The sequence below is a fragment of the Coturnix japonica genome, chromosome 8, assembly GCF_054131305.1.
Source record: "Coturnix japonica strain WE chromosome 8, WE-NBRP24, whole genome shotgun sequence".
In the NCBI taxonomy this organism is placed as follows: Eukaryota; Metazoa; Chordata; class Aves; order Galliformes; family Phasianidae; genus Coturnix; species Coturnix japonica.
This window is the reverse complement of record NC_140670.1, coordinates 4,212,652-4,231,926: the sequence shown is the minus strand read 5'-3', so window position 1 is coordinate 4,231,926 and position 19,275 is coordinate 4,212,652. Positions and strand designations below refer to the sequence as shown.

The window sequence follows — 19,275 nt, the reverse complement described above, 5'->3', positions numbered from 1 at the left end:
CTTTATAACAGTGCGAGACATTGATTAAATGTTATAACAGCAAAAAAAGTTTCGTTAGCTGTAATTGCAAGCTTTTCTTCTTGTATCAGATAGTTCTATGCTGTTGTTAAGTTATTTCAGTGTTAAAGGCATGTACAGTTTTTTAGCGAAGAGGCTTCAGTAGTTTTGGACAATACTGACATATTATAAACAGTGTAATTTATTGATCCTCACTGTTTGATATCTGCAATTTCCTGCTATCCAGCCTTGATACAAGTCTGGCAGCAAACGGGGGGTAGATTGAGCGCAGTCACTTCTTAAAGTACTAATGCTTATGGCTTCTTTGCAACATTTGCACCCTTAATCTTTATGCATACATGCTATAATTATGAATTTTGATTCCATAAGAACCCAGTTTGTTTATTCATTTTTACAGCTTCATCTGTTGCGTCCTTTTGTGGTTATTAATGACAGTCCAAATCAAACTTCTTAACTGCTGGGGTGCCGAGCCTTGAACTGTAAAGCAGATTGAATAACTTCTGTTGGAAGAAATTGCTTGTAAGGGAAACGAAGATACTGGTGCTCTCATGTGGCACCAGCATGCTGTGAACTGGAATGTTCCCTCCAACTAGCGTAATACTGCAGATGATTCAAGGCTCAGTTACCCTTACATCTATTACTTGATGTCCTCGTGTGTGCTGTAGATTTAAGTAAAGTAGTCTTCAACAATGTACATAATATGGGTGGTATTAAACTAAAAGTTTTGTATCAAAGAAAAGTGGGGTATTTTCTGGATCATCTTCAGTCTGGCTGGCAAGCTGGTCACCCTGATCCAGGAAGGACCAAGCATAAAGAACTATGTCTTTACCTAAAAAATAAGGGGAAAAATGCCATACTTACGAACGAGAAGGCAATGCCAGAGTTATTAAATAGGGAAGCAGAATGAAAATGTGGTCTGAGACAAGAAGGCAGGAAGTAGCCAAGCTGAAATGGTTACAGGGAAGAAAAACTGGCACTGTACAGAGCACTGTAGATTGAAGCTACAAACTGAAGAAAAAAAATAAAAAATAGCAGTCTGGGAAGGAAAGGAACAGATGTCCCATTTGCTGTTGAAGAAGTTCACTTCCTTGGCTTTTAATTGCTTACTTTCCATACTCTCAAACACTAACACTTTGGATATTAGAATCTCTGCGACTTTATGCTTTGCTGTATAGTGTGGGGGAGAAAGCTTTGCGTACTGGTAGTGCGGGTGGCACTGGATGAAATTGATGGCCAGACCAGTAGAGACAAAAAATATAATGAAATATAATGAAATACAATGGCTTATGTCAGTACAACATAAAGATGACGTATACCTGAACAAGGCAAGTCCTGGGATCTGTTTGTATTTTCAGGGTCAAAAGGCATCTAGAATCTCTTTTCCTTGTGGTTAATGTGGAGGGGAAGGAGTTTAGAACTCTTTAACAAAGCTAATGTGTATTAAATTCACTGATGTCATGGCTTCTACATTTATGAATATCACAGTAAGACTTGAACTCTTCAGCTTCGCTTTTGAAAATTTAATATGTCTGATTCTCTTTGCTGGTTATCATTAACTAGCTAGTCAGACAGTTCAGCATGAGATTCATGGCTAGTTTTCAAGGTTGCCTCTGTGCTTCTGACCATGTGCAGCTTGGTGATCCTTGAAAGCCCTCTAGTGCAGACTTACTCTTCTTAAAAAGCCCTGGGAACTTCAGTCAGAGATGCTGCATATTGTCTCACATTTGATATGTTTTCTTTAGAGCCCAGTGAATTAGAGGACGTTAGCTTAATTTTAGCAACTGCTGCTGGGATTGTAGAACGGGACTGCTGAAGTTTTGACATTTACAGCCTCACAATGATTTACAGTCTTAACAGAAGATTTTAACAGTGTAAAAAGTGTTTGGCAATGGTATACAAGCTGACCTCTGCCCCTTAACGATATTACCTTCCAGGAGCTGTCGGTCTTAAATGATTATACAATAAATCATAACACGCTGAGACAATGGTGATCATCGGAGCCATCTGAAAAGTCCAATTCTTTGCCTGTTCTTGTATTTCCTGGAAGTAGTTTGCTGTTTCAGAATGGTTTACCATCAAGGGCAGTTGTATGAGAAATCTTGTGGGTTTTTTTTTTTTTACTCCTTGTTGGAGAAGATTTAGTTTAGCTTCTGTTTTGCTGCTTGTTGGTGGTTGGTTTTGGGTTGAATTGTGGGTGTTCATATTTCCATATTATTAGGAGTGTAGCCTTTAATTACCTTATCTGAAGTAGACAGCACAGTAATGGACAGCTTGTACTAAAAGAAAGAAAATGTTATAAGTTCAGAAACATACCTTATATAGTACACTGTGACAGTGAACATTCCTTCAGGCCTTAGGATGTTAGGCTGCTCATAGTTTTTCATAGGAAGGTATTGATCAGATGTAAAAATCATAGATAATCTTTGCTGGTTTTGTTGGAGGTCTCCAGAATTTGACTTTATTTCTTCACGTGTTAAATCTTGCACGTTCTTAAGGAAGTGCCTGTATTGCAGGTGCTGTCTCTGAAGCTGTATGTGGGTAGTGAAGCATGTGGGTAGGTGGCATGTAAAAGAAACATGCATTTAAATAATTCTTACAAGCCCTTTTTCTACACCTCTACTGCTAAGTTTGTTTGTTGAAGTACTCTTCATTGAAACACTGGACGTTTAACACCACAAACAAACTACCACCTGTGTGAGATGATATAATCCCAGCTGCTGAAATAGTTTACCATTTCTTAAAACACAGCTTTGGCTGCCAGAAACCTGTTTGAAATGTTTGTTTTCTTTTTAAATACTGATTTACATTATGCTAATTCACAGAGTCTCTGGTCTTTGGTATAGGAATGGTGTTTGTTTTTCCTACTTTGATCGTAGAGTTTGATCTTAAGGCTATGGCAATGGTACTAACACCATTGCACTGGCTCTGGGAGGCATCCTGCACTGCAGTCCTGGATGGCAGCTACAAATGCACTGCTAAGCTGGGTGAAGGAAAAAGCTCTTCTCTCCATTCTGCTCAGAAGTGACTGTTCAGTGCATGAGAAGGATGTGATGAAGATGGCAGTGACAATGTTAAGACAGCGGTGACAACTGACAAGATCTTTGACAAACAGAAAATTCCTAAAATAATGTTCTTTCAACAGCAAAGTCAGTATTTCATGAAAGGTAATTCCTTAGTGGGTAAAATTGTACTTAGTGCATTTGTTGGTGTGCCCACAAATCAGGCTCAGTTGCTTTGCTTCTCTTCAAGGTTCAGTGGAATAACCTTCCCCCTGCCAGTTGAGGGGGGGAGTGGCAGTGTTCAAGAGGCATCTGGGTGAGGAGCTACGAGAGATGGTTTAGTGCTTTGCTGTAGCTACAGTAATGGGAGGATGGTTGGACTGGATGATCTTGTAGGTCCTTTCCAGCCTTGTGATTCTATGATTCTACCCCTTCCAACCTCCCAATACCACCCTCCACCAAAAAAAAAAAAAAAAAAAAAAGAAAAAAGAATGAAGTTTGAACAATTATTTGACTTCTTTCTCTTTTGCACATTGATGCACCTTCAGTAGAGAACAGAAAGAGTGCAGTTTGGTCTGTTGTCTATAATGGTACTGTAAGGGATCCTAAGCTGAGCACTGAGATAATGAGAATTTCTCTAGGACAGTCATCTGGTCATCTTAAGTCTTCTTCATTTGACCAAAGCTAAAACTGAATAATATATGATAAAAGTATTCAATTTTATATACAGAAAATGCAATGGAGATGGAGATGTTTTAGAATATGTTGTTTTACTTGCAGTGCACAGCTTTTCTAATATAAACCACCCAAGGGGTTCTGAAAGACTTACTAGTACATATTTCTGTAAGATCACTATTTCACTGAGGAGAGCAAAGATCATTTTTCAAGCAAATATCAGCAAAATATCTAGCAAATATCAGCAGAGCTTTCATTTGATTGATGCAATATTTGAATTTGGTGTATTTCTTCACATCTGATATCAGATAGCAAAATGGGGTTTATGTATTAGAACAGAACCAGCTGTGTTAGCAAAGCCACCTAGGGGAAAAACATTTATATGTACATATATATATATATAGTTGTTGTTGTTGGAAAAGCCTGGATAAAATGAACTTTCTGAAACATATAAATACACATGAATGATGTCTGGGTGGCAGAAAAAAACATGTAGAATTCTCCATAAAACTTGGTAGGTTTTAAAAACACAAAGTGAAGCTTGCCAGAAAACAGTGTGTATAGAAAACATACATACCACGCTATGTTTGAAGAAAAAAATACCTCAGTAAGACCAAAAATGCATCTCTGGAGTGCTACATATCTGCAAAACTGTGGATTAAATGAAAGGAACGTAACATTGATGATATTTTTTCCATTCGGCCCCACTTTTCTTCCACAATTGATTTGGTTTGGGTACTTAGTACCCAGTTCGGCTATCCATGGAGCTGAAGTAGAAATGTCGGAGGAGTAGCCTCTATCCAGCGGGCTTTCACGTGATGGATGTTGCCAAGGAAACCACTCCCTTGGTAGCCATGCAGTGAGCACGTCCGCCTCTTCAAGCTCGTGCAGAAGTGTCAGTCTATCAGTTGGAGGAAGGAAAGCAAAACAGCTGTAGAGAAAACATCTTCCTTAATAGGAAAAACTTGTTTAAATGGCTACATGCCACAGATGTAAAAGTTGGGATGTTATTCTTGAGGGTCCCCCCCAGAGGGAAGTCGGTATGTGTTGGGAAGGGCTCTCTCAGCAGCACGCTAATGGCTTTGGATGGAGTTACACTGATGTTCTCCTCAGTGGACGCAGATTTCAATTACATGTATGTGATTCGATCTCCAAAGCAAAGTGGAAATCACAAGGCTGTAGTTGTTTTGAGAGCTACCTGAACACTTACTCTTTTGAAGGGCAGTAACCCCACACTCAGTACAAGCAGACTTCCACAATGCAACTATCCCTTAAAACACATTTCAAAGTTTGGGAAAGGGATTTTTTTGTGCATCCATCATGATGCACAATTAGAACCAATGTGTTGCCAGTGATCTCTTGAAGTCCCTTCCAGCCCCTGCATTTATGCATGCGTGAAAACTCCCAGAAAGAAACTGAATCTGCTACATCTGGGACTACTAGATATATCTGAACTGGTTTCAAATACCTATTGGGTGTCCTTCACAGGGGGTGAAATGTCACAAGAGATAGTGTTATTTAAACTTAAGGAGTTCTGAAGCTGAGATGGGTTACTTGGTTAAGTACTTTAGTAGCAGTTTCCATTAAGAATATAAATAGAGATGAATTTATCACTCGTGAGCACATTTCTTCCTCTCTGAAAGCATCTGCCTAACAGCTGGTCTCAGGCCAAGTTCTTAGTTTTCCAGTATCAAAGGAGCTGTTAATATTTCATGTTCTGTAGAGTTGACGCAAATTATTCATATCTTATGGGTTTTTTGTTGTATGATGCCTTGTTTGTAGCAGATTTTCTAGAAAGCAGGTCAGAGGCAGTAAGAGAGCTCTCGCGTCAGTGTCAAAGTTTGATTTTTTACCTGATTATCTCACCAAACTCCTCACTGGAAGACTTCCTGTGCTCATCTATCCAACATTCTTGCTCTAGAAATCCTCACAAAAGGAAAAGAAAGGAAAAAAGGAGATCCATTAAGCACTTAGTTACCAAGGTCCTGTGAGAAGGTGGTGATTTAGGATTATGAGGATTCTTGGGATAGTAATTAGGAGACCAAAATGGTTTTCCATAAGTAGTTTCTCTTCTTCAGTTGCTTTCACTTACTCTATTGCACGTGATGTATATAGGAGATAGGAAAATGATTCATGTGTCTGTGCTGTACTGGATTTACTTAAGACAAGTAATTGAATAATATTAACTTCCTTATTTTGGTTGAGTTGTAGTTTTGATAGCTGTGCTGCACTCTTAAAAATCCCTTGGCAATTCCAAATGATTCATCTGTCTCTCCCTTCTCAATACCTTCTACATGTCATTGTTGTGTATGGGAAACTGTAGCTATCATTCTCCCATGAGAGGCTGCAAATGATTCCTGTAAGCCATGTACTTAGCAAATCCATCTGTAAAATGCATTTGAAGAGCTTATGAATATGTTGAGGGTGCCCTATAAATGGAAGATTGTTCATTTAGTGAGAATTTAATTACACGTTTTCTTTAGATGTCCTTCCTTGGAAATTACCAATTACAATATGAAAGGAAAAAAAAGGCTGAATTGGTGTCTGTTACTTTGATATATTCATAGGAAAACAGATAATTGTGTGGATTATCATGATTTTCTCACAGTCTGCCATTTCTTGAGCGATGCTAATATTCTCGTGAATGATGTTCAGTGCATATAGGAGGGCCCCAATAGTAAATATAGTTGCTTTATTTTTCTGTCTATATAGGAATATTACATTTTTCACTGTGTTGTAGCCTTACTGTTTTTAAATACTTGTACACCATAGTACATAAATTATTATTTTTTAATATAATTTGAGGAAGGCAAATTATAAATCCATGAAATAGCAATGCGTATAGCCTATTAAAACTCACAAGTATTGCTTCGTGTTAGTTGAATACGAATGAAATTGTGAAATGATGGCAGTTTCCTGATATACCTATTTATACAGACCAATGTTGAAGTGGACTAAGTGATCGCCTATTGAGTCTCTATTTTCTTTAAAAAGAAAAGGAAAAAGGCAAGGCCAATGCAAACAAAATGTGCTTCTTATTTTTCTTGTCCTCATTATTTTTTCATTTCCTCTCTATTCCTGTTATGAACTCTGCTTCTTGGTTCTATTTTCTGTTGCACACAGGCATTCCCTATGAATGGGAAGTGTTAATCAGTGTCATGCTTTTCACTTGTAAATAAAATTGCGCCTTCCATCAAATTGTCCCTTCAGCACACTGTTCATTAGACAGCGTACAATTAATTCAGGAGGAGCTGATCTAAAACTTGCCCACCTTGACATTCAGCTAGTTTTGTTCTCATCAATTAACGTGTTGGATGATAAACTACTTCTGCAAGTCACTGCTGGTTTATAGCAAGCCTGAATGTGAAGAAACCTGCCCAGCAGATACGCAGGGAAAAGGGAGCTTCCTTTGCAAGACAGACATTTCATCTCTTTCTTCACTTTATTAGGCACCTCTGTACCACCAGTAGCCATGGCAGAGCTCAGAACGCTCAGTTGCCTTAACAGGTCCAGGACTTACCTTGCTTCATACCGACATAAGAGTCGCTGTGTTGAAATAAAAGATACTCAGCACTCCAGTTTCTGCATTATAAACAGCTTCAGCTCACCTTGAGTTAATCATGCTGAAACCATCCACAAGGTTCCTTGCTTATACAATGTGAAGAAATTAGCCTGATTTTTTTAGTAGGCATTTACTAATTCAGTTTTGTATTAGAAATAGATGTAATTTACTCCTAAGGGTTGGTGGTGCTGCTTGTGTTATTTAAGAAGACTCCTTAGTGGTCCGTAGTTGTCTGTGTAGTTATTCAGCAGCAGCAGAGATGTGCCTGTACAGCTCAGCATGTATCCCATTTCTGTTCTAAATGAAAACTATTTGAGTGTAATATCTCTAGGCTGTCTTATTTCCAACACTGCTCTTTAATAGTAAGTAAATGCAGATGATGACCTGTCTGAGAATGTCCAAGAGATGTATTAGAATGCTCTTTCGTATCGATTAATAGACTCCTAGAAACATGGAACCACTAAGGTTGGAAAGGATCTCTACGATCATCCAGTCCAACCATGCACCTACCACCACTACTTGCTTAGTTGATGGCTGATGATAGTGCTGCCTAGTTTGAAAACAGAGATGTTATTCGGAGCACGTTAGTTTTCTTTCCTTAGGGGAAAAGGAATATTTCCTCTTATTTTCCCTGCAGTGAAGTTTCTACACTGAATGAGAACCACTCCTAATTTTCCTCCTGCCAAATGCAGAAATTGATGGAAGGATTTGAATCCAGAAGCAAAATTAGATCACAAAATGCCACTGAGTTAATGAAAAGAGAAGGGGTACTGTAATCTTGTCTGTAATAAGCCTGAATGCTGAAATGGTAGTCTTCTGTGCTGACATTTCAATGATGACAGCATTTTCTGAAATGGGATCTTTCTACCTTGTTAGGACAGCTGTCAAACTGTCAGAGCTCAAGGATTCCTGTCCTCATTTTAAAGAGAACTTCTGTATCTGTTGGCATAGCTCTAAACTTATTGACTATTCCTTTATCCTTTCTTTCTGCAGTGAGTGCACACTACTGGTTGGAGAACACCAGCCGGACTTAGTGAACAGCTGTGATGAAGAGAATAGAATAGGTTTGCTAGCAAAGTTACATGTTAGGGTTGCAGAAAAAGTTAGGGAAATTACTACAAAGACATTGGTTTAGTTACTTATGGATTAGGTTCAGTGAGTCAGCTGAGTTCTTTTGCTTGCATTCAACCCCACTTCACCCACTGAGGTTCGATGAAGATAATAGATAAGAGCATTTGGCCCAGGATACTAATCAGTCCAATGAGTGTCAACTTGGTGTTTTGGAATCTGATCCTTCAGCTGGTGCTCTGGGTTACACGGTAAGAAAAATGTGTTTCACTCCATGTACAGAATACTCAGTAAAAATGTGTTGTTGATGTATGTTAGTGTTCAGACCAAGAAGAATGTGAACGGCTTTTAAAAGCCTTTTTTGGCCAAATGGGGAGTGAGTTAATCAGAGCAATGGACAGTGGGCTGGGAGACTGGGAAGTACTGTCTCCTGACCAAGTGTCTCTCAGTTGCTATACAAAAAAGGATTTATTTTTTTTAAACTAAGATATTTCAAAAGGTTTCAAGCTGGAAATCAATCAGAGATTGTACCTTAGCAGACTGACTGTGTCAGGAAACGGCTCAGGCATGCTATAAACAAGAGTTGATCTATTGCTATTTGCCAGTCAGTTGCAGGATGAGCAGCACATTTAAGAGTCAGATGGTCCAAACCCATGATGGACAGCTTTAAAACTGAGTGAAAAGGACTTTGCAGTTTGCAATGTATTTTCTGCCCTAGTTCTTCCTTTTTTTGTTGTCGTTCCTGGATGGTTGGGTTTGGCTTTTTGTTTGTTTCTTTGCATTCCCTGTGTCCGTGGAGTTTTGAGAACCGCTTGTTATTGTATCTCTTTTTATATATTAATCTTAGCTCAAAAGTTTGTACGCATGGTTTTAATGGATATTAAGTGCCTCTATTTATTTACCACGCTTAATAATTTAGATTTTGATTGACATACCTGATTGAGCTTATAGATGCTGTCAGGGAACAAAATGTGAAATTCTTCCTGAGAAGAGCAAGACAACTGAACTCATCCCTATTTATAAACTAATATGCCCAACTCTGTGTGTGCCAAAAAAAAGACAGATTACTGGTGGGAACGTCTGCAAACTAGTAAGCAGTAATTAAATCAGGAAAGACTACTTTGTTGAAGTACTGGGGGGGGAAGGACTTTTTGTTATATAAGTCTTTGTGAAAATACCTTGACACTGGCTCCTCTTGTTAAATTTTTTACTCTCCGTATGGCATAATGCTAAGTTCCCATTTTTTGTAGCTTTATTGGGAAACATTTATTTTCCAGAAGAGTGGTCGTGCACTGGAACAGGAAGGTGGTGGAGTCACCACCTCATCCTTGGAGGTGTTCGAGAAACATATTGACGTTGTACTGAGAGAGATGGTTAAGTGAGGAAATATTGGTGATGGGTGGATGCTTGCACTGGATGATCTTGGAGGTCTCTGATTCTGTGATTATGTTGGCATCCACCATCTCTGTGGGCAACATGTTCCAGTGCTTCTCTCCCCTTAGTGTAAAATACTTTTTTCTTGTATTCAATGTAGTTCTCCCCTTTTTTAGTTTGAAACCATTTCCCCTTGTCCTATCAGGCTGCATAAGGAATTACTGGATGAGATTCCGTGGGAAGCTGTCCTTAGGAACAGATGAATGGAGCAGAGCTGGCAGCTCTTTAATGCTTCACTAAGAGCAGATGGTGCTGGACCAATGTGTTTGCCATAAACCATGAAGTGATGCCATCACTGGACAAAGAAAGGGCAATGAATGCTGTCTGTCTTGACATGGGCATTGCCTTCAACATGGTTCCTTGACGCAGTTTTATCTCTGAGTTGGAGACATACAGGTTCAAAGAATGGATTATCGGGGGGATAAGGAATTGGTTGTAAGGTTGCAGCCAGAGGGCTGGGGTTGTTGCTTCTGTTTCCAGATGGAGGCTGGTGTTGAGTGGTGTTCCCCATCTGTTATCCAGATGATAACTTTCTTCCAGCTTCTACTTGGTTGCACTTCACTTAGTTCCCACAGCATGAGGATTTCTATCCTCACACTTCTAATTATTCTTTTTTTTAAACATTTTCACATAGTGCCTGTAGTTTGTTTTGTTTTTTTTTTTAATGTATTTTCACAAATGTTTCATCTGTGAAATCTTCATACTGAGACTTTTTGTAATATGAAATCATATTGTCTTAAGACAGTTTTGAAATTATTAGCTTCCATTGATCTCTTTCTCTCCTATTACGAGAGCAGTATCTTGCTCGTAACCAAGTTTTCACATCATTATTAGCTTACATTTGTTTATTCACTCTTTATTTGTCTCTTTCAACATAGAGGAGTTCAGTGACAGACCTTTGCTTCATACTCTCATGTCAGCTGCCATTCTGTCAAGACTGCCCCTCTGCTGCCATCTGTTGTGCAGCAACAAAATAGAATGGAACGTCGATGGCTGGTTTCAAACTCTACTGCTGTAGCACCAACATCTGCCTCTGACGTTGTGAGACAACATAATATAATAGGAGGCATTACTTTCAGAGCAGCCCTCATGTATTTAAAGTGGCTGTAAGTGTGAGCAAACTGCGTCTTGTCAGCACTGGGCTTACTGAGATGATAGTGCTGACTGGGAAAATGAAGACTGAGGCACAAAAGACCAAGGACAGTGAAGGAGAATGGATGTCAGTAAAGAAATAGAGCCATTGTAATGCCTAGACCTGCATGCTGCTCTCTACATTTGTGTGCTGTTATCAAGGTTCAGGAGGTGCAGGGTACCCATTCCAAGGAAAGTCAGCAATCTCTCTCAGAGAACAACTTGCACTGTGTTCTTGGAAGGCTCTCAAACATTATCAGGCAAAGAGAGCTTGCCACGTGTGTCTAAAAAATGGGCGATCATCCTTCTAATACGCCTGTAAAAGAGATGCTGCTCACAATTCTGTTTTTGTCTCTACCTCAAATTTCTGTTGAAGTTTTGCTAACGCTTGCCTCTGGTCCAGTTTATTCCATGATTGAAACAACTATTTCAGATAGTAATGCTGCATGCAGACGCTCCTCCTCTAAGAATTTGTGAGTCTAGACTTACTTGAGACAGTGAGAGCTGACTGTTCAAACTGAGCTTGTCCAAATACTTTATTGCATTGATGAGACACCGGATGGTTCCGTTAGCCATGATTTAGCCAATTCATGACATCCAGCTTTGCAATTCATCAATATTCAATATAAATCTGCAAAGGTCAATCTGATGGCATTGAAAATCTTTTTTTTCTCCAGTTGCAAATACACAAGTGACTCCCAATACATATGCAAGCCTAGTAGGCCCTAGGGACACTGACACAGTTTTAGAAGGATCCTTTGATAAGGATTCTTCAGGGATGCGGTTGGTTGTCAGTGGTTGTGATAAAAGATTCTTAAAGGTTGCAGAAAGTATCTTCAAGAATGTATTCATTGTTTAAATTCTTTTAGCCATCTGAAATCTTAGTTTTGATTTTTCTGATTAAGAAAAATAAATCACTTGTTAAGGGCTTTGGTTGGGATCTTATCTCTTCCGTGCCCTTATAAATCAAGGATAGCACCAGTGAGACTGTGATAGATTTATACTGATGTAAACAAAGATTTGGATTAATCTGGCCATTGGTCTATAAGAGGAAAATGCCATGGGTTATGTTTCAGAGGTTTATACCAAGGGTGTTCAGCATTTCATAGCAGAGGAATAATTTTTAAGATGATGTTAAGCGATTTCTGTTGAAGAATGGCTGGAATATGGCAGAGGCCGCATCGTCCAGAGTAACACAATAAATACCGAGGATTGCTCTTCTCCCTCGGGCTCATATGAAGAAGCCACTACAGGAACTCACCCACCTAATTGGCCATTAAACATTACATATCTCAGAGTAAAGGTTATTTGTCTGGTGGTTCTAGCTGAATTCCATTTTGCCTAATTGTCTTCTGTGCTTCCTTGATAGGTAGGCAAAGGAGTCCTAAAGCAGTAGGTAGAAGCTATTGTGCAACAGTGCTTGAATGAGGTAGTGACTTCAAAGCAACAGATGGGGAATCCTCCAGGTTTGTCCAGCACGAGGCATAGCACTTGGTGCAAATGTGTCCCTCAGAACTAAGCCGCTGCAGGTTTCCCTATTAAAGGAAAAGGTTGTAATGCGTGATGTTTGTAGAGCTTTGTATGGGAACTGACTGAAGTTCTCATTACAGACCTGGATGAATACATAGTGTGCTTAGTAATTAATTTGCTAAGAGAAGTAAGACAAATTAGAATAAAACAATATGAATTGGGTGGCTTAATGAAAAAAATAGGATGACGTTAACTGGCTGCACACAAAGAGGATGGGTGAGAATTAGCAAAACACGTCTGTAGAAAAGGAGCCAAAGGAAACTGTCAGAAGGTGAACAGGAATCAAGAAGATTATGCTGCTCCACAAAAGGAAATTAGAGCAGAGTTGTAGAAAAAAAGTACACTTTATAGCACGTGCGGAAAGATTCTTCAGAAGTACTCAGATGGGTAGTACTGTATCCATCTGATTCAGAGAAAACAGATAGAAATCAGGCCAAGAATTGAATCCGGGGTGCAAATGCTTACAATGAAGAAGAAGACAAAAAGCAGAGGAAACAGTTGATGGCACTGTTGAGGAGCTAAGTGGTTTGGGTCATCGGACTCTGTTACTGGTGAAGAGAAGGAGTTCCTGCTTGATCCTGGCTGTTTTCTAGAAGCAAGGGTGTGACAGAAGGAGATGGCCAACAAAACTTGTTTGCAAATGCAATAGGTTGTTCTAGGGACTGAATTCTGAAGTAACCAGGCTAATTTAAAATAAGCAGATAAACTGTTGATGGGGGAAAGTATCCATTTAAAATAGCAGCTGTTCTAGACAATTAAAAAAGAGCAAATGTATGCTTTTTTTCTCGGTTCAAAAAACAGTTGTAAAAGTGGTCTGGGAATTAAAGACATGTAAGATTTACATCTGGACCTGGAAAGCTGACAAAATGTTAGCTCAGAGCAGCTAATAGTCTTAAGTTCTAGCCAGGATGTATTCAACGGTGGAATAACAGTACCACCCCACTCTCCAGGCATGTAAGTGAAGTAGCAGATGTAGAAGCAACACCTGACTTAATTAAACTAAGTAGACAAAGGGCCCTTCATTTGGCCCCCAAAAGGCTATTAAGAGAAACTAGATAATTCTAGAGCAAGGTGCGAAGTGCTTTCTTGGTCCAGAAACTGAGCAGGATAAGGAAGTCTTTTTTAATTAGTTTTTGTTACAGATAAATTGAAGAGCAGATGTTCTCCTGTCTGATGTGTTTATTAATTTCAAAATGAAGATCTTTAGTGAAGTGTAACATTTGCAGAGGTTATTTAGCTCTTGCCCTTGTTTGGGTCAAAATGGGTATTTAAAAAAGACCTAAATCTAAAAGTGAATAAACAGTGCAAATGCTTAGAAGATTACAATGAAGAAGATAAAATGCAGAGGAAACAGTGTTGACAAGTGCTTCAGAAAAGGCTTGAGAGGTCAGCCATAACTAGCAGCATTCAGTCCTTATCACCAAGATGCAGTCCTTACTGTTGATACTGTAGGAGACACCTTGCAGCCTACCGCCAAGACCAAAATACATTTATCTGGGCCCCTAGTGAGATGACTTTGGTCTGCTGCCTTGCTTAACACCAGTGATGCTGCTAATGTTTTGCCAAGGATGCTGGCAGGTCAGAAACCTCCCCCTGGAATCCATAGGAGTGCTTCCAAAAAGGATATCTGAAGAGGAATAATTCCTCCTAGATTTAACGCTAAGATGAGGTGGGTAATGGGCATGAGCTACAGCGCATCCATCTCTTATAGGGATCTCTGTCATGCCTGAGGTGTGGGAGTGGGAAGACCAGTTGTGTTAGAAGAAATCCTGTATTTAATATAATCATAAAAGTAATCATACAGCATTGCACTTCAGTGGTTCCCATGATTACACACACACACACGCACACATATACGTATATATATACATATACATATATACATATGTAAAACCTTTTAAGTCTTCTGTGTTAAAACACAGTTTGCACTCTTACTTCCTGAAATTGAGTTAGTGGCATTCTGATAGCTGATCACTTCCAAATGCCGTCTTGAAGCTCTTATCAAGATTTATGAATATTTTGAAGGAGATGCAAATGAGTTAAATCCTTCCTTTTCAGTTTGTATAGGTCAGGTTGTACTCTTTGGACCACTGGAAGGAATGATGCTCAGGTTACACTAGAGCAGATTGCTTTGCTGAGTGGAAAAATGCTTTTTAAATTTGAATTAATTATAGCTCATGTGTCACAACTCAGAGAAGTTTTGCTGCATTTAAAGGTGTGAGAGAACCTTAATCTACCTGTGAACACAGTCAAATCGACCTTTCTTATGTTTTGAGCTTGCTAACAGACAGATTGAGAGAAATTCAATCATGCTTATGTTGAAATTTTACCCATGGTTGTGTTTCTAGTACTGTGTGGTTCCTATCAGTTTAACTCAGGAGCTAGACCTTATGCCTCAGACAGCATAAGCTAAACACATCGTTTCTGGCAGCTGAAAGAATGGATTCTCCAAGACATGTCCTAGCAGCCCATCTTATGGAAGACAGGAGAAAACAAAACGTTCAGCCTATCTGTGAAAAGTAACGTATGGAACATTTAACTAAAGAGAAGGGCCAGGTATAATTTATGCAGGGAGCTGCAAAGAGAGGGATCAGAAGCTTGGAGTGAAGTCCATCCCATGTGAAATAAGCTTTCCAAAGCCTCCCTCTGAGCAGCATCCCATTTTGGAACAGTGGGGCTATGTGATGTACTTGTTAAGATTCATAAATATGTTCCTCGTTGTTCAGAAGACCTTATGTTTGCTCTTCTACTACTGGTTCAAACTCAGATGTTTTCTGATCCCACTGCGGTCATTTCAGACCAGCCAGAACTGTGGTCATAAGCATAACCTGTTCATTCAACACCTTAATGTATATTCGTTATGATTGATTAGCTCTTTAATTAGAGCCCTTAACTCTCTTTCTAGATTATTTTGCACATTTGCGGATAGATTTAAGTGGGATTCCAGTTCATCTGTAGAATCTGAAGGCATGTAGATAAAAGAATAAAGGAAAGGGACTGTTGGAAGAGAAAGGATCATCCTGTGATAAAGGCAGGTGAATGAGAAGAATCCTCTTTTGTCCCTGTTGCTGCTGTAGTCTTTGTGTGTGTTGCTGAGTAATAAGCGTATAAAACTATGTTATATGTATACCTACACATCCATAGAGGGCTATATGTGTGTATGTTTAAAAATACAGCTTTTAAAAGATACCTTACCATTTGTGTTAGAGAGGCTTGGAATAGTTATAGTAATAGCCATTCCTTAAATTATATCTGGGAATAGTTTCAAATGGTTTTAATTAACTTCAGGAAGGCTGGATGGGACTCGGATGGTATTAAAGAAAAACAAATAGTCTTAGAAATTCATAATTAAGGGTGAGGGCTGGAGTCTTGGAAGAAGATGTGTCTGTCTGGTAGAAAATTGGATTGTCAGTAGAGTTACTTTGGATTTATACCTGTAAATGTCAGAGAAGAAAATGGCCTGAAATGCTTGTACATAAATGAGCTGCACCTGCTTGCAGTGAAATCACTATCGCAATTTCCATTCATTTCAGTAGCGGAAAGAGATGATGGATTAGGAAAATTTAATTTGGGGGCTTTGGAGAATTATATTCACAACTGTAATTGTATTTATCTAAAAAGCACATTGATCCTTGAACAAATTCTCAGTACAGCTGGACGCTGAAAACAATCAGAAGTGTTGCAAACACGTACTCACGTTCTTCATGTGATTAACTGTTTGTTAATAAGAAGGTAGGGATGTAGAGGTAGATACTGCCCTGCTTGCACTTCCTTTGAGCCTTTCCCTAAGCAGAGGGCTCAGTGATGTATCCATACTTAAGCAGTGGCAAATCTACTTCTTCACTCTGAAAGTTACGACTGAAGAAATGTCAGCCTTTAAATTACATGAGGGTTGCTCCAAAAGTAATGCCTGCTGTAGAGTAATGCCCAACAATGTCACAGGTTGATGTTGGTGGTATGGCAGTAGAGGTTGAATCTTCCTACCGGTATCTCGTTCCATTTTGTTGCTGAACGTTTATGGAGAGCAAATAGTGGATGTGAGCACAGTGAGGCTGTAGGTGGTGTATTTCAGTGTTGGTGACAGTGGGTTATCTCCACTGCTGTAGATGTTTACAAGTGTGGCATGCAGGCTCTTGTTCATCGCTGTCAAAAATAGAAACAGAATTAACCAGGTTGGAAAAGACCTTGAAGATCATCAAGTCCAACCGCAGCCTAACCAGAACCCTAACTCTAAAAACCCTACACTAAATCATATCCCTAAGTACCACATCCAAATGGCTCCTAAATGCAACCAGGGATGGCGACTCAACCACCTCCCTGGGGAGCCCATTCCAGTACCTAACTACCCTTAAATGCACAGGTGACAGTGGTGGCTGTGCTGAAAAACAGTGTTTTGAAGCTGAGAATTTGCTCTATCAAATAATGCCATTGTGCCCTTTCTATCTGTGGTAGTTTCCATGGAAGTAAATAGGAGGCATTACTTTTGGAGTGATCTCCATAATATAAGCACGTGTAAACATTTAATTAACGGGGTTTTGAAACATTAGCTTGTAATTCCTACTCTCTTATTAAAATCATCCACCAAATTTTGAAGCTGAAATCAAATCTTTCTCTAATTAAAAGCATTACTTTTCACATCGGACTGTGTGCTGTGACAGGTCCTTCTGAATTCTGTGTTAGCTCTTGAATTTGTGGATCTCTCTCCAGTGTAAGCAAGGCAAGATCCTCTGCTGAGATCTCTGTGACTCATCTGATAGTGCTGTTGAGAAACACTGGCAAGTCCAACGTTGCTTTGGTTTTGCTCATGCTGAGGGACTTCTCTGCACTTCCCATTCTCTGTATAGCAGCTAAGTGGAGTTTGCAGTTTGGATGCCTAAGGAAATCATGGCAAGAGGGGAGGGAGTGTAAAAGCCACGGCAGGTTTTCATGCAATTGTTTGCTTACAAAGCACAGTAACCGAGGCATGAACTGGGAGCTCAGTGCTCTCGGCTGATGGGTTTACACAGCTGCAGCTGAGAGGAAGGGGTCAGGGGGAGAACTTAGGGTAGCAGAGCCGCCTGAAGCATCAGCCAGCCCTATCCCTGCCCGTTTTTCTCTCTCTTTACTACTGTTCTGCTGCAGGCTGCTCTCTTCACCTGCTGCAATTAGCGCTCGGTTCACCCCGCGCAATCCATCCCCCTCGTCAACCTCTCCTCCTGCTCCGCCGCTCCAAGCCGAGCCAGCTCTGCAGCTCGCACCTGCGGCCGCTCGGCTCAGCTCATCCTACAGGTGCCGCTCCCGTCGCCGCAGGGCAGCGCATCGCATCGCAGCTCCGCTGGAGCCTCCGCTTGCGGGCGGCTGCAGTGCCGAGTCCCTCCGCCGCGAGGGGCGCGCGCTCCGCCCGCAGCCGAGCATCATCCCCGCTGTGTTGGGAGGAGGAGGAGCAGGAGCAGGAGCGGCCCGGCCGTGGACTCGGTGCCGCCGCGGAGGCCGGTGGTGGCGGCGGAGCCGTGCCCGGTCCCGCCCCGGGGCGCTGAGACGGAGGTGAGCCGGGGCGTGAGGCGGCGCCGCGGGGCTGAGGGACTATCGGAGAGGTCGGGAGTTGTGATTTGCACGGTGGTTGGGGGCAGTGCGATGAGGAGGAGCCGGGCTCGGTGCCGGGTTTCGGCGGAGCGCTGCGCGGGTCCGCCCCGTCGGGGCGCAGTGCTGCCACGCGCTCGTCCTGAGTGCCACCCGTCTGCGGGGCTGCGCTCTCCGACGTGTCAACCTGCAGAGCCCCACGCGGCTCCCGTGTCATTCAGCAGGCGTGGGGACATCGGGATCGGTGCGGGCACCTCGGGGCGCGGCGGGGCTCCCCTCCTCGGCCGGGGCTCGGCGCTGGAGGTGCGTGCAGAAGGCCTACAGGTGGCACGGGCTGGGCGGCCGGTGGGTTTGCCGTTCTTTCTTTCCCCTCTCCCTTTTTTGCCGACTCACAAAACGCGGAGCCGCCCCCCCACGCTGCAAAGTTTTCCTCGCGGCCCCGAGCAGCGGGAGGAGCGCTGCTCTCCCACCGCAGCCGGCGCAAAGTTAACGGCGGAGGGGAGCGGAGCCGAGATCCCCGCCCTGCCCGTGCACGGGGAGCCTCCTCCGAGAGGGCGGACGCCTGTCATCCTCCCTCCTTCCCAGCGGAAGGCGGAGGAGGAACGGTGACCTCAGGTATCGCCGGCGCTGGTTTTGAAGGTAGGGTTAATAGGGAATGGGCTGCAGGAGGAGATGCGATGCGACGCGCAGACTTCAGTATCTGCGTGCGGTAATCAGGGAAATAAATGAGCCGGTTAGTATTCCGCTCCTGTAATACTTGGCGCGGGAGTGAGGCTGCCGTTACATCTCATTGCCGAGCTCGCTCGGAGGAGCGGAGTGACGCCGGGTGCCTCATCCGCAGCCTTTCGTTCGGCTCCCGGCCGCAGCGCTGCGGGGGGAAACAGACCGAGGTGCGGGGAGCGCTGCCGGAGCGGGACTGCAGCAGCACGGAGCGGCGTCGGCACGGTGACCCGGTAGGTGACGCGGCCGCATCGGCTCCTCGCTGCCGGGGCCGGGGCTCGGCGTGAGAACTTGGGAGGTGCGCGGTGATGGGCGGAGGAGTCTCGGATGCCCACGGGTTCGGGTTGGCATCATCATGCATGGCAGGCACCTGCTCTGCCAGCGCTGGCAGCGACAGCTGTGCAGGTGTCAGCTTGGGGGTGGATGGTCAGTAGTCAGTTCGCACTGACTCGCTACGACTCCATGGGGGGGTGGGAGGAAAAAAGCCACCAAATAACTAGCACCTGTATTTGCAAGGTTGCATTAACCTCCCATCATCAAAAGTTAAGGTGGGAGCTTCTCCTTGTTTGGTGCCCCCAC

General features: G+C 42.1%; 1 protein-coding gene across 21 annotated transcripts in view; it reads left to right on the top strand.

The window, feature by feature from the left end:
- Nucleotides 1-17,805: 17,805 nt before the first annotated feature.
- Nucleotides 17,806-19,275, top strand: part of PCDH15 (protocadherin related 15) — a 528,749-nt gene continuing 527,279 nt past the window's right edge. For 9 of the 21 annotated variants that reach the window (XM_085554984.1, XM_085554986.1, XM_085554968.1 and 6 more), the window contains exon 1: nucleotides 17,816-17,940. The gene's annotated coding sequence lies outside the window, so the exon portion shown is untranslated. Of the gene's footprint in view, nucleotides 17,941-18,043; nucleotides 18,280-18,528; nucleotides 18,930-19,275 lie in introns of those variants that run through there. The other 12 variants (XM_085554985.1, XM_085554973.1, XM_085554983.1 and 9 more) reach the window with 6 other exon arrangements.